Source organism: Prionailurus viverrinus, chromosome D4 (genome assembly GCF_022837055.1).
Source record: "Prionailurus viverrinus isolate Anna chromosome D4, UM_Priviv_1.0, whole genome shotgun sequence".
Classification (NCBI taxonomy): Eukaryota; Metazoa; Chordata; class Mammalia; order Carnivora; family Felidae; genus Prionailurus; species Prionailurus viverrinus.
Genome location: NC_062573.1, coordinates 6,746,631 through 6,761,206, shown reverse-complemented (window position 1 = coordinate 6,761,206; position 14,576 = coordinate 6,746,631). Strand labels below are relative to the sequence as shown.

Here is a 14,576-nt window from a genome sequence, read left to right as displayed (position 1 = left end):
GGACCAAGAATAAAATGTAAAGCCTCCTAATGGCCCTCTGATGAAGCAGCCAGATTATAAGAGCACCAAATGATGGCCTTCTGTATCAGAGCTATTTTTAGAAACACAATCCTGTTTCTCCAAACTAATTAACGATGGTAACCAGGACTAAAGTGTTTCTTCTGAATGCAGTGGAGAAGCAAATCATCCTGTGCGGAAGCAAGAAGCTGGATGGCAAGAGACAGTAAAAGGCACAGAGCAAGCGCATTCGCTCCAGATAATAAACACAACTCCCAATTAAGCCGCTCTCAAATATCTGGCATCTAATACCTGGTGGTTTAAAAGTGACTGGCAAAAATTGCAGAGTCTAAGCGTTTTTAAAGGATAAACTCTTCCTTTTTATGTTTTATATCTCTCTTTTTTAAGGGCAATAAATTGCAAGCACTTAGAAAATCACAGCATTTTTTTCAGGCGATAGCAGATGCTGGAGATGATCAAACCACGGCCCAGAGAAGTGCGGGGAGCCCCAGAGTCAAGTTCAGGGTGAGGCTCTGGATCCTGACGCCCCGCCCACCTCCTCTCTCATGGTCAGAGCTGCCTTTCCATGGAAGACTGTTCTTATTTAAGGTCTCCATATCCATGCGCAGCGAAGAGGTGAAGTTCCTGAAAATCCGTGGAACCTATTTTCATTTTAAGGCACAAATTGAACAAATGTTTTGCATCAGGGATTACCTTAATTAAACTATTTATATGAGCACCGTTGATTTACTTTAATCCTGTTAAACTTCATTAAAATGTCCATTTCCTTATGTAAATTCCTGTTGGCTTGCATATCTTACAAAATAAAACACATATAATTTGCACGGGGTAACACAGTGGTTTTGATATATGTCCATCTGTATGCATTATAATGACAATAATGGTAATAATAATTACCATTTATTGAACATGTGCTCGGTGCTGTGACAGGCACTTTGTATAATAATAATAAGGATAATTGTCAAATAACTACCACTTCTTAATACATGTCCAGTCATTATGCGACAGACTTATGTATTTTAATTCACTTAATGATCATAATAATTCTGTTAAGCAGTTATTATATCCTTTACACTTTACAAATGAAAAAAACCTGAGACTTTGAGAAGTCAAGTAAATGCCCTACATTTCAGAGTGAACAAGAAAAAAGTCAACATTCAAATCTAGGCCCACTGGATTCCAGGCCCCTTTGTTTTTTCCACTGTACAACATGACATCTCCCTTCAGAAAAAAAAAGTATTGCTCTACAATTCCCTTTCCAGCAAGGACATTTTCAGATCCAAGGACAAACTAAATGGTGCTAAGATGACCTGATCTCTATGTCTTAGACTTCTCCGTGGTTTGGAACAAAACAACTCTGTCACCAAATCCCCTGAAGAAAAACAGAGCTCACGGCCTCGCTCCCAAGCTTCAGATCATGCTGAAAATCAGAAGTGGTTCAGAACTACGGTGAAATCTGGGAGTGAAGTACAACTTGTCTATTGTTGCTTTTTAAAATATTCATGAGGCAAGGAAGCATTCATTCCCATTTTCAATAATGAAATGGCTAAAACCTACAGCCTGATATATGCACTGATCGTGGACGACGCATTCCTAGAAGGACCTAAGTTCGAGTCAGTGGCCCCAGAAGCTGTCATGTTACGGCGCAAAACCAGACAAACGAGACAGAAATGTTGCTGCTGCCTGGAGAAAAAATTTTCCCCACCACTTGTTCTGCTGTAGAGGAAGGCTCAGATTAAGAATGCATCTAGGCCTCTGCCTGCAAACCAGCTGGAAGAGAAGGAAGAGGGAAAAAATCTGCAACATTTTCCCTCGTTGGAAGAACGGTTTTTAAAGGGTTTGATTGCACCTTAAAAGTTGGATTTTACAATGATTTAATATTGATCTGTCTTAAGAAGCCTGCACAGAAAGGCAGGGAAAGGAAACATGAATGAAAATGTGAATTGAGGAAGTGGCCCTCCTTTGTCTTTTCAGCGCTGTGGGCCTACAGGACACCCGCTAGTGGCGTTATTGGCAAAGCGTCTCCAATGGCCTCCTTCCCCAGGGGCATCGTCTGTCTCTTTTGCTTAAGGATGAGACCTACTGACTACCCAACTGAGAGCACAGGGCCCGAGGGGCTCTGGTCCAGCAGCCTCAGGTGGTCTGGGATGGACACAAGGCCCAGGGCTGGCAGGCAAGTGGGTCTCAAAGTGTTGTGTTGGGCCTTGACCAGCATCACCTGTGACTGTAAGAAACTTAGAAGAACCAGAACTCTGGGGGTGGGACTCAGCCATCTGGGCTTTACCAACCCCCCACCCCAGGTGATTCTGACAGGCTGCTAGCGTGGCACCCACCCATCCACAGCCTGTGACGCCTCCTGGCTCCTCCACCCCTGCTCAGTTGCAGAAGCCCTTAGAACTGCATTTGAAGACTCTGCCACCACCCAGCCCTACAGCCTGTGCTGGCCTCCGCAGGGCGCACATGAACAGACTGGAAAGCACCGGTGGAAGGGGGTCCGGGGTAGGCTTGCTGACTCAGACTCAGAGTCTAAGGCCCAGCTGTGCCTTTCCGGCGGCCACGCTGGCCATTTTAGTAGGGCTGCATTTCTAGCTCAAACTCCAGGCTATGTGGCCGAGGCCTAGTCCTGGCCACTCTCTCCCCAACTCCAGCCCCCGCCTCACTCTCAGGGAAGGCACCTGTGCTCTCGGTTCTTCCTCAGGTGAGCTAGATAGTCTGGAATCAGGAGGCTTTTTCTGCCACTGCCCGGGGACTCCTATGCAACATCCTGCTCATAGATTCCCTCCGCTACCTTGGAAAACCTGACCCCGATTATAATCTGGGCTGCTGGCCCTGTCCCACCCCTCCCCGGGTCCTGGGCCTCTCCCCCCAGTTTCCTGGCTTTGCTCCTTCCTCTCTGCAGGCCACAGAGGCCCTGGAAGAGCTCACGGCTGAGCATACCCAAGATAACTAAGCCACACCACTTAGGAATCTTGAAGAAGATACTGCACTTAGACCTGGCAAGCGGCCCCTGCCCCAGGCTCTCCACTTGAGAGGGTCCTGCTTTAGCCCAGCTCTGGCATCCCCCCTTCCTGTGGGGCAAGGAGTCCCCTAGGCCAAGCAGACATACCCACATGGGGTCTGTGCCCCACACTTTCTGGTACCCAGCACTCTGGGGTCCCCTCCTATTATGGCTGAGTCCGTCCTTTCAAGGGAAAATGGTGCTTCTGGTGTGCTCCCCCAGATCTGAGGGATGGCCAAGTTGACCGAGCTCAGGGTGGGGGGTTGGTGTGGACAGAACTTAGGTGTGGGAATAGGAGAATCTCCCCACCCCTTGCAGTGGTGGATGGAGGCAGGAGTGGGAAGAAAAGGAAAGAGTAGGGGGCTCAGACCTTAATGTGCACTCACTCTCAGGGCCCACTAATGTCAAGGGCAGGCCTGTGTGCAAACTGGTGACAGCTGAAGCACGTAACAGATGTCACACACTCGGTAGGAACTCAAGAGATGCTTGCGGAACAAGTGTACCCAGAGATCTGCTTTGGTCCCTATTTGATCCTTGCAGACATCCATCGTCCCACTGTGCAGGGGGGGGAGACCCAGACTCTGAGATCAGGTGACTTGCCCAAGATCACAAGACCTGGAACTGAACCCGTGTCTGTTTGATCCCAGGGCCGGTTAGTCTTCCCTGCACGTGGCCAGTTAGTCTTGGAACTCACATGGAACTCACTACTCCTTGGAGTCAACTTTTATCATTTCAGGCAAAGTAAGGTTGCGTTCTGTTTTTGTGCGTGTGTTTCTTTCCTTGAGCCGAAATAAATCTCTCTGCAAATCTCCATGTTTCCTTGTCCTGCCCATCGGGGCCTGCAGAGAGTTGATCCCTCTCCCACGAAACAAGCTACCGACGGTAATGCCGTCCCCGGGGGGTCTTTTATTCTCCTCCGCCCTTTCCTCTGAGCGGAGGGATGTCCAATGTCCAATCCCACTTCCCAGTCAGGCCTCCGAGGACGCTTTCCAGTCGCTATCCCTCGGAGAGGCCCTGGTGTGCAGAAACGCAAGCTGTCTGGAGCCGGGGCTGGCAGATGTGTAAACGCAGGAGAACGTTCCAAACAGCGGTAATTCCCCCTCTCAAACCACGAGCTCAAGACTCTCAGCTGCCTTGCGTCCACCGTCACCTCACCCCAGTTGGTTTTCCTGCTGCAGCCAAAGTGACCTCCTTAAGACACCAATCTCGTCATGCCACCCTGCTTTTAAAACATTGCTGTTAGGACAAAAACCAAATGCTTGGCCTGACCCATTAGATCCTGCAGCATCTGGCCCTGTCTCCTGACACCCACCCTGCTTACTTGCTATAATCCTGTCATGCTGGACTTCTTTATTTTACCTGTAAAATTGTGCTATATCACACATACAGGATGGTGTATAAAACAGGGGCGTGCGCTTAAAGAATAATTCCATACTGATGTGGCCATCACCAGGATTGAGAACTAGAGCACGCACGGCCAGGAGCTCCATCCCCCACCTGTGCCCCTCTCGGGTCACACCTCGCTCTCCCCATCGCTACCCAGAAGCAGCTACCTGAAACTCTCCCATCGCTCGCCCTTGCTTTTCTTCCTATTTGGGCCACTTAGGGTTACAGCTCTATAAAATAAAGTTTAGTTTCGCCTGTTTTGAGTTTTACTTCATCGGAACTATACTGTAGATACTCTTTTGTAAGTTCCTTCTTTTGCTCAATATCAGTATGGACGCACAGAGCCGTAGTTCACACATTTCCTTTGGCATCTAGTAATCCAGTGAGTGAATGTCCGTGACTGGCCCATGCTTCTGCTTGTGGGCAGTTAGACTGTCCCCAGCCTGGAGCTTGTATGCGCCACACAGCTGGAGTTCTGGACTTCTTTCTGTGCTCAGCGAGCCCCATGCTCTCCTGCCTTGGGGTCCTCATGGGGAACTTGTTTTCTCTGCCCAGGCCCCTCTCACCGCCTCCCTCCTGCTCACCTTGCTGCTGGGGCTCAGGCTCAGGGCCACCCCTGACCCAGCCTTTAGCACATGACCACATGTCACCATCCCTCGACACTCATTCATTCATGCACGCACGCATGCACTCGCGCATGCGCTGGCGGCTCCTCTGGGCTGGCCTCTGGTGCTGCAGAGGCGTGGACAATCTGGAGGAAGAAAGCGATCCTCTCCAGGCAAATGAAGACATCCTCCCAGCGAAGCGCTCACGCAGCCTAACAGCCAGCTCCACGGCTGATCCTCACTCTTGACGCGAGCGCCCCTGGCGGAGGATGAGGGTGGGGCGGGTCCCAGCGAACCGAGTGGTTCAAGTTCTGAGTTGCTCCTCCCATCCCCCCTCACATTAGCCTCTGTGATGAGGGTTGCAAGGGGCCCTTATGCTGTTTAAAGTGGAGGAAGAATGGAAATTGAGTAAAAAGGAAAGAAAGCAGCTGGAGGATACTGCCCACCGTTTGGTGTGATAACCAAGGGCTTTCAAGTGATGACTAAACCTGGCTTTAATTTTGATCTTTCATTTCTTCTAATCTAGCAGATAATTAGAGGGAAATCAAATCCATCCTAACAGCCAGAGATTAACCTGTCACTGCTGGAGCTCCCTTCCCACCTACTTTGCCAGCTCTTCCTTCACACTTTTTTTTCCCCCTTAAAAAAAGAGAGCCCCCAGGTTACATATATTGTTTGGCTTAATTTAAATACATTCGGATTGGACATTTACCACGACAAAGAGTCTCTTAGGAATAAGTAACATTTTTCTCTCCCCCCAAATTAAGAAGTCCTCATTGCTTTGCAGCTTTAGAAACATCCTAATGCAAACTCCCTTTTATGGATGAAGGAACCAAAGTGCGGAAAGGGGAAGAAGTTCTGTGCGGTTTTCAGCTGTCAGGATTCACCCCAAAGCAGCTGACTCAGGGGCGCCCACTCTTACCCACTGTGCTCTCTCCTACCTGTGCATTCAAAACATGAGTGGGTCTCCATTCCTGCTTCCTCAGGGGCCCCCTCGATCTTAAGACAACATCTCAAATTGCACACAGCGCTTTAAGCATGAGATTCTGGAAATAAACTGAGCATTCACCAATACGGAGGCAGGCTCTGGCCCAGCCATTAATGCAAATGATGTTTATAGAATTGGCTAACAAGAAGGGGAAATTACTGTCACATAAAATGGAGAAAAATAAAAACACACAAAAATTATATAGATCATATGGCCTCAACTATAAAACGATGTAGACAGAGGAAATTATATGATTTTTATGAACTAAAGAGTTAATAAAGGTTAACTCTGGGTGGCTGACTTTGAGGGAGCTTTTTATCTCATGCTATACAGTTTTCAGTATTTTCCAATTTTTCAACAATAAGCACATACTACTTTTATACTGAGGAAAAAAAATTAATGAGAAGGGTGTCGTGGAGAAGAAGCCTCTGTCCTCTCCATCCCAAACAAAGGGCCCTTTTGGAAGCATGACTGGTGGTTCTGGCCAGCCAGGCACCTCCCCAACCCTGCCTCACCCCTCCTACCTCCATCCTTCCTCCCCAAAACGTGTTTCTATTTTCTCACCAAACCAAACCTAAGCAAACAGAAGACCCTCCTCCTTCAAGAAGGCCGCCTTGACCACTCGAGGCCAGCTATTAGCTGGATCATTGGAAGCTGCCATTTTTGTAGATCCAAAACGAAAAGGTCTAATATCCACAATTTCATGTGGTTCGACCTCATGCTTGGCTCACCCTGCCTTCTCCTGAACTCTCCACAGGTTCGCAGTCTGGGATGCACAAGGACAGGCCAGCGATTTTCTGTCTGTCACTGTTCTCTCTCTTGCCATGTGTAGACCCTGCTGTAAGCTGGGGTTCTCCGCACACTGGCTCACATTTTATTCATTCTGGCTTTGAGCATTATTGAAAATGGAGTAACCACCTAGCTGGCCACAGAGCTTCCTCACGGGAGATAACCAATCACACCATAAGTGCCTACTCATGTTCAGTCCTTGGAGATAAAAAGATGAACCCCTGCCCAAAGTTTACAGTAAAGGCATGAACCCACTCAGGTAATGAGAATACCTTGCGGGCACACATCTCTTTGGTGTGCTAAATAGCTTCACATCCATTCTTTCTCAAGGCAAGAGCTAGACAGGCCTGACTCTAGATCTCAGGCTGCTGCTTATCAGCGGTGTGGTCTTGGGCACAGCACTCAACCTCTCCAAGTCTCAGTGTCCTCATCTGTAAACTAGAAGTGGGACTAGTACCTAGTGCATATGGCTGCCGTGAGCACAAAGTGGGATAGATGTAGACACCACTGTGCATGCGCGGTAAGCACGCCAGAAAACAGGACCTTGTGAAAGAGGCAGAGCGACTACAATTATTCCCTTGTTTTTCTTCTTCTTCTTGTTTCCGCTGAGGAAGCTGGGTGCAGGAAAGTGGAGTGACTTATCTGAGGGCCCAGTAGAACTGGTACCAAGACCTTGGTCTCCTGAACCCAGGCCACACTGCCTCCTTCTAAAAAGCTAGCAGCTCCTCATTTTTAAAAGCACGTGAACATTTAAGGCTCCCTGAAGCAAGGCTTAAGGTAATTTCCAAATACATTTGCTACCCCCATCACTACCTGGAGTAACTCTGGAAGGGCCCACGCAGAACTCCGCACTGCCATTGCCCCACAATGGTGACTGGCCATATGCTTGTCTAGTGTCCCATCTGGTCCTAGCGGGGGCGAGAGGGACAGCAGGCCTGCCTGCGGGCGGAGCAGCTCGGCTCCTGTCTAATGGTCTCTGAAATGACACTCTCACGAAGCTCAGGAAATTCTACCTTCCCCATAAGTCTCGGAAATGGTTACTGCTCAACAAACTTCACGCAAAAGAGGCTTTTACTGGTTACTCCTGACTTAATGCTTAAACACTTTCAAATGGAAGAGAGTTGTTTGGTTTTATTTCTTGCCCATAACATAATGCACTTATCATTAGTCATTTCCTGTCTGTTCTTACTTGAAAATGCACGCATATTTTTCTAGTTTGCTGACTGTCGTCCAAAATGTGAGGCGCTTCGAGGTACAGAGGGCACAATATATCTTGAAGCCCCAACACCCCAACCTTGGATAAATTGCCTCAGCTCCCTATAGCCTCTGATGATAATAGGACTGTTGGGTTCTCAACTATTTCAAAACATGATGAAATGTCTGGCCTCTTTTTCCAGGAAAAAAACACACATACATAAAATCTCGTGTAGTTAATGGGTTCACAGATGCCCTTCAAGCCTTCGTGTACTCTGGATTGAAAACAAGCTTTGATTTTCTTCGCTTGCCATTCGAGGCCATCCTTCTGGCCTCTGGGTCTTTATCCACTTCCCCAGCAGCACCTCCTCTCTATTAACCCACTTCACGCACCTGCCTCTCCAGCTGATTTGAACTCCTAAGTTCCCTCCAACAGGGCCCCGTGACTTTGTTTGGACGTCTTCCGTCCATTTGTATGTTTCAAATATTACTTCTCCTCGGTTCAAGTGCCATTTTCTCCTTGTCAGTTTTTTTAAAAATATTTATTTATTTATTTATTTATTTATTTATTTATTTATTTAGAGAGAGAAAACATGGGTGGAGGAGGGACAGAGAGAGAGACACAGAATCCAAAGCAGGCCCCTGTCTCTGAGCTGTCTGCACAGAGCCTGACGTAGGGCTTGAACCCACGAACCATGAGATCTTGCTCTGAGCTGAAGTTGGACACTCAACCAACGGAGCCACCCAGGTGCCCCATTTTTTTCAACTATCCATTAATTATAAGTAAATAATCTTTTCTTGTATTTTTCTCCCTTGACAATTTGTCTTTACCTTTAGAGCACACTTTGCACTTTCCACCTTATAGATCTGTATGTGTGGATCTCTCTCACTTCTCCCACTGGCCTGTGAGCTAATTCAATTTTGTAAGTCTTCTCCCTGGCACACAGTAAGTGCTCAACAAATACCCTAATAGTCCATAGCTGTTTCTCTAATCCTTGACATGAAATGAAGGATTTGCAATGAAATGCAAATAAATATGCAAATATTCGTCTCTCTGTGACCCGGGCTCCTGATTTATGTAGAAATCGTCAAAGGTGCTTGGGGTCAGTGTGTCCTGATCTGTAGGGTCTTGCCACAAAGGAATCCTTAGGAATCAGTGAGACCCAGAATTTCAACATGTCAGCCGTGCAAGCACGGACGGGCCATTTGTCAGGATGGTTAGATGATTCTTCGGAAAGACTGTTTGCAGAAGAATATTCTCTGATAAGAAAGATAACATCCTGCATTTATGAAGGCATGTTTAGTCTACACGTTTTAAGAGCCCCTGTTCCCTACCATTGAGGGGATTTCAGTAGGATACACTGTCTGTTTAAGTGGCAGAGGTCTGGACTTGGAGGACCTCTGATTAATGTGTTTTTGATAATCTTCTCCAGGATGGGACAGAGTTACATTCCTTGGTCTTGGTACAAGCCCCAGCTGTGAAACTGAAGCACTGGGAGATTTCTTGGTCTCTTTTCTCATAGAATGTTCTGCCTTTATCCTAGATTCTATGTGGAATCAAACGAATCTGGGGATTCTTTTAATTTATTGGCTCTAAACATGGTGCAGGATCCAAGGGAGATGCTTGGAGTCAAGGTCAGAAGTGAAGCCTGAGCTCTCAGTGAAGCCTTCAGAGGATAAAGCTGTTTAGATCAGGTCAAAAGCTGCCCCAACACCCTGATAATACACCTGGTTGTTCCTGTGATAGGAAGTAAACGGAACTGGGAGAGGGCGGTGAGATGTTACTGGGAGAAAAGAGGCCTCCGTGCCTTATGTAAGTCGTGTTCCAAATACACGCTTCTGAATAAGAGATGGGTGGTCTATATCGCAGTTCCCAGGCACTGCATGGCATCACCATATCAAGAAAGTCCCTTTAGACTCCTCCAAGCCTGCCTGTCTTTGACTTCACTTACACTTCTCTGAGGTCCTGAAGGGCTAGGGTTCCTGAGAAACGAATTTGGGTCCCAGAAATATCTACATTCAGGAAAAGAGGAAAAATGCTACTAAGATGGCTCCCCAAGGTAAACCAATCTTCCAAAATTAATGAATTGATGGAATCATCACTTTGTTTCTAAAATAATCCAGGAATGCAATTTCTTCACTTCTGTTGCAGATAGAAGTTTAAAAAAAAAAAAAAAGACTGCGGGCACCCACATACCTTGACAAAAGCAAAACTTTCCATTGATTCTCCTGATTTTCTCCCCTATCTTACAAGCTTAGCTTTGAATCCTTGGAGAAGCTGGAGGTCAGTGGAACAACGTGGCAAAATGGAGAGACACTGGTGTTGAAGTTGGGAGACCCTGGATCCAGTTCCCACTCTGCCTCTGACCAGCTTTGTGACTTGTGACAAGTTACTGACCTTCTCCATCTGGGTTTCGTCTTGTATGATGCACGTGTGCAGAACCATTATGTACGACAGACAGGCTGCTTCAGAAGCTGGTGACCTATTTGTCACCATCAGGAGAACCCCGAAGCCTGATTGGCCACTTGGTGGGCCTAAGGACTAGCGTTTGTCTAATGTTTTCAGATGTCATGAGGCTCTCTCAATAGGTGTCACTTCATATGGTGACCATGACAATCCAGTCAAGGAGATATCTCCATCCCCATTGTTAAAGACCAGATGGGAGAACAAAGTCCCTTGGCCAAGCTCATGGCACAGCGATCAGAGGTGAGAAACTTCACCCCAGACCTGGCTGATGCCACGTACAGTGCCTCACCAGGACACGGGCTGCTCCTCTGTCAGATTCCCGAACCAGGGAGCTGACTGGCACATGGTTTCTAGACCCCTTCTGATTCTAATAGTCCGTGCTTCTCTCAATATAATGAGGGGGCTGGAGTAAACCAACAACGTTAAAAAGAGTCTGTGCTCTCAAATGAAATCTCCTGTAGAAGGCCAAAATATGAAATAGATAATTGCTTCCACCCAGATGTCCATCAAGTGACAAACAGATAATAAAATAGAATATACCCATATAACGGAATATTATTTGGCCATAAAAAGGAATAAGGACTGATACATGCCACAACATGGGTGAACTTTGAAAACATGCTAAGTGAAAGAAACCAGACACAAAAGACTGCACACTGCATGATTCTACTTATATGACGTGTCTGGAATAAGTCGATCCGGAGACAGAGAGTAGGTTGGGGGAGGTGGGAATGAGGAGTGGCTGCTTCATGGGTACAGGGTTTCCTTTAGGGGTTGACATTTTGGAAGCACTTAGATAGGGGTGGTGGTTGCATAACACCGTGACTGTACTAAGTGCCATGGAATTTAAATAGTTAATTTTATGCTATGTGAATTTTACCTCCATATATGGGTGTATACGCACAGATATATGATATTTCCAGAGTCCCACCCCATCAGCCTCCCCCTTCGCATGTCCCTACAATGCCTCCAAAGAACCCTAATGCGTAAATCAGAATCACTTCATATTACAAAATGTTATCATAGTTCAGACAGCTATTTTATTCCTTCAGGGGCCAAAGGTATTTTTCCTTAATCCAACAAATAAATATGCCTGGGCCAGTAATATCTTGCTACTCAGAAACGGAACCTTCCATTGGCAAACAGCTCCAATGTCCACAGTGGTCCCGTAGCTTCAGCTTTAGGATACGTAACTCAGAATTCTACTCTAAGTATACCCAGAAAGATAACAATAGCTAAGCTTTATTTTTTGGTGTTTTCTTCTCATATTCTAGTAGATTGTTTTATTTTGAGTGGTGAGCTAAGCATGATTAAGTGGCTACTCTGAATAGTTTTTCATGTTGTTTCATTTAAATGCCATTTTATAGAAAAGGACACTGATAATTTTTTCATGATAGTTTTTCATGATAGTTTTTCATGTTGTTTCATTTAAATGCCATTTTATAGAAAAGGACACTGATAATTTTTTCATTATAAAATTTTATACTTTTTTTTTTTTTTTAAAGCTTTTTTTTTTTTTAATTTTTTTTTTCAACGTTTATTTATTTTTGGGACAGAGAGAGACAGAGCATGAACGGGGGAGGGGCAGAGAGAGAGGGAGACACAGAATCGGAAACAGGCTCCAGGCTCCAGGCTCCGAGCCATCAGCCCAGAGCCCGACGCGGGGCTCGAACTCACAGACCGCAAGATCGTGACCTGGCTGAAGTCGGACGCTTAACCGACTGCGCCACCCAGGCGCCCCAAAATTTTATACTTTTATAGAAAAGGACACAGCTCTGCAACAATCCTGAGGTCGGAACTTAAAGCTCATCCCTTCGAGCTCAGGAGAAAGCCTCCAGCTAGGCCAGGAAGGGTACGTGCAGTCACCAGCTCCTGTGCCCAAGGAAGGCACGAGGGCCACTTTCAGTCCCACCAGGAAAGTGACCCCAGCCTGTCAGCCCCTGAGGTGTGTGAAGATGCCTGACGCATGGACACGCGTCCCCTCGGCACCTTCCCAGAGAAGTTGAGAGGCACGAAGAGGTCAGGACCTCTATCTACCATTTCTCCTCAGCGTATATGGGGACAGTGAAGACCCACCTCAGTGTCACGCTGACGACATGTGCTCAAGGACGAAGTAACGAGGGACACTGCAGACCCTCGTTTGCTAAAGAGTTGTAGGGAAAGGCTAGGAAATCATCTGTTTTTAAAGGTTTAGGTCATGGACGCCTGGGTGGCTCAGTCGGTTGAGCGTCCGACTTCAGCTCAGGTCACGATCTTCGCAGCTTGTGAGTTTGAACCCCGCATCCGGCTCTGTGCTGACAGCGTGGAGGCTGCAGCCTGCTTTGGATTCTGTGTCTCCCTCTCTCTCTGCCCCTCCCCTCCTCACATCCTGTCTCTCTCTCTCTCTCAAAAATAGATAAACGTTAAAAAAATAATAAAAATAAATTAATTTTAAAAAATAAAGGTTTAGGTCAGATCCTATTTAAACACAAGACACTCTGGTTTCTAAAGCTCCCTCCCATCCTAGAAGTCTCTGTGACATCATTTTCTGCACAGTGACATGGTGTCTGATTTGGACACATATGATTCAGCATTACTACACTGGGCATTTTCTGTGGGCATAAGTATGGTGCTTTTTCAAGTTATTCTGAAACATTTCTACACAGAGGAGTTGAGGATAATTTTAGCCTTTTTTATCTGCATGGTAAAGTTACCAAAACGGTCATAATAATTCCTTACATACAAATGCACTTTACGGATTACAAAGTACTTTAATGGACGATCATTACTGTGTTTTTTTTTTTTAAAGGTGAAATTTAGGAAAATTATCAGTAAATGACATTTGGCTATTCATATACCCCCTTATATTCTAGGTAAGAAAAGGGGGAGAGGAAAGATTTATATTAGAATTGAGGTCAGGTTCTAGAAATTTTACCTATTCCTGGTTATCAATTTTTAAAAGAGCCAGTGCTCCTTCAGTTAAAACAAGGTTCTGCTACTTATGATTGGTAAGCTGCAAATGCCTTGCCCAACCTTCCTGTGGTCCCGTGCCCCGTCGCTATTAAATTTTAGTTGTGCAGCTCACAGAGAAGATCCAGAATGCCAGGTGTGGGTAAACAAAACTAAACAAAACGGAACACAAAAAAACTGAAACAACAAGAAGAAAGCTAATCACGTTTCAATATCACTTAATGTGAAAATACAGTGATGCTTTTATATCTTTTCCTGTTTTTCATGGCCACACAATGGCCCCTGGATTTGTTCACACACACACACACACACACACACACACACACACACAAATCAGGCTGCTAATGTGTCAAGGTCATCTTCAAAGAGCTGTACCGGCGTGCCATACTGACATGGATAGCCACTGAAACCTCCCCACAGTGCCACACAATCTCCCAAGACCTAACCTCTATCAGGGAGATCGATAACCCTTAGAGAGTAGATGTTCAAGGAATGAGTTTATTGCAATTAATCTGACCAAACTGCAATCCACCTGCTGCCTTTCCTTCGGGATGGCAGAAGAAAGCAGTCACGTGCTCATACGAATGGACACGTTACCCATGGTGTTAGGGCCACACCCAGGATGCGGCAGAGCTGACAGGCCACCACTTTGAAGCTCTAATTGGCCGAAGCCACACCCGGCGGGACTGGCCCTCCGAACTGCAGGTGAATGTTCTCGGCCAGGTCTTGCCAACAATGGCAATCTGTGCTTCCCACGGGGAAGAACGCCCCAGAGGAACACTCAACCGAGCAGGCACCATCCAGCCTGACTCAGAATATGACAAATGCTCCTACAGAGTGACATTTCCTGCCAGGCAGTGGCACTCAACCTTGACTGCACGGTGGAATCACCTAGGGAACCTAAAATACTTCTGTGGCCAGCCCTCCAGCCCAGGCTCATTAAAATCGGCGTCTCTAGAAGCGGGGGCCCTCACACTGGTATTTATGAAAGCTCTCCAGATGGTTCTAACATGCAGCCAAGGGAGAAGCACCAGTGCAGAATATTCTAGCACTGTCTGGGCTTGAGCCCAGCTGGTGAGGTGCTGCAGGAGAGGAACTCGCAAAACACCACTTGCTTAGGAAAGGGAAGTCCATGCTCCCTGAGGTCTCGAGCCACAGCTGACACGTGCTTTATTTGTCTGC

General features: G+C 46.5%; 1 protein-coding gene across 5 annotated transcripts in view; it reads right to left on the bottom strand.

Moving 5' to 3' along the window:
- The window catches only part of TTLL11 (tubulin tyrosine ligase like 11), a 239,808-nt gene that overhangs the window by 111,356 nt on the left and 113,876 nt on the right, over nucleotides 1–14,576 (bottom strand). The window lies entirely within an intron of this gene.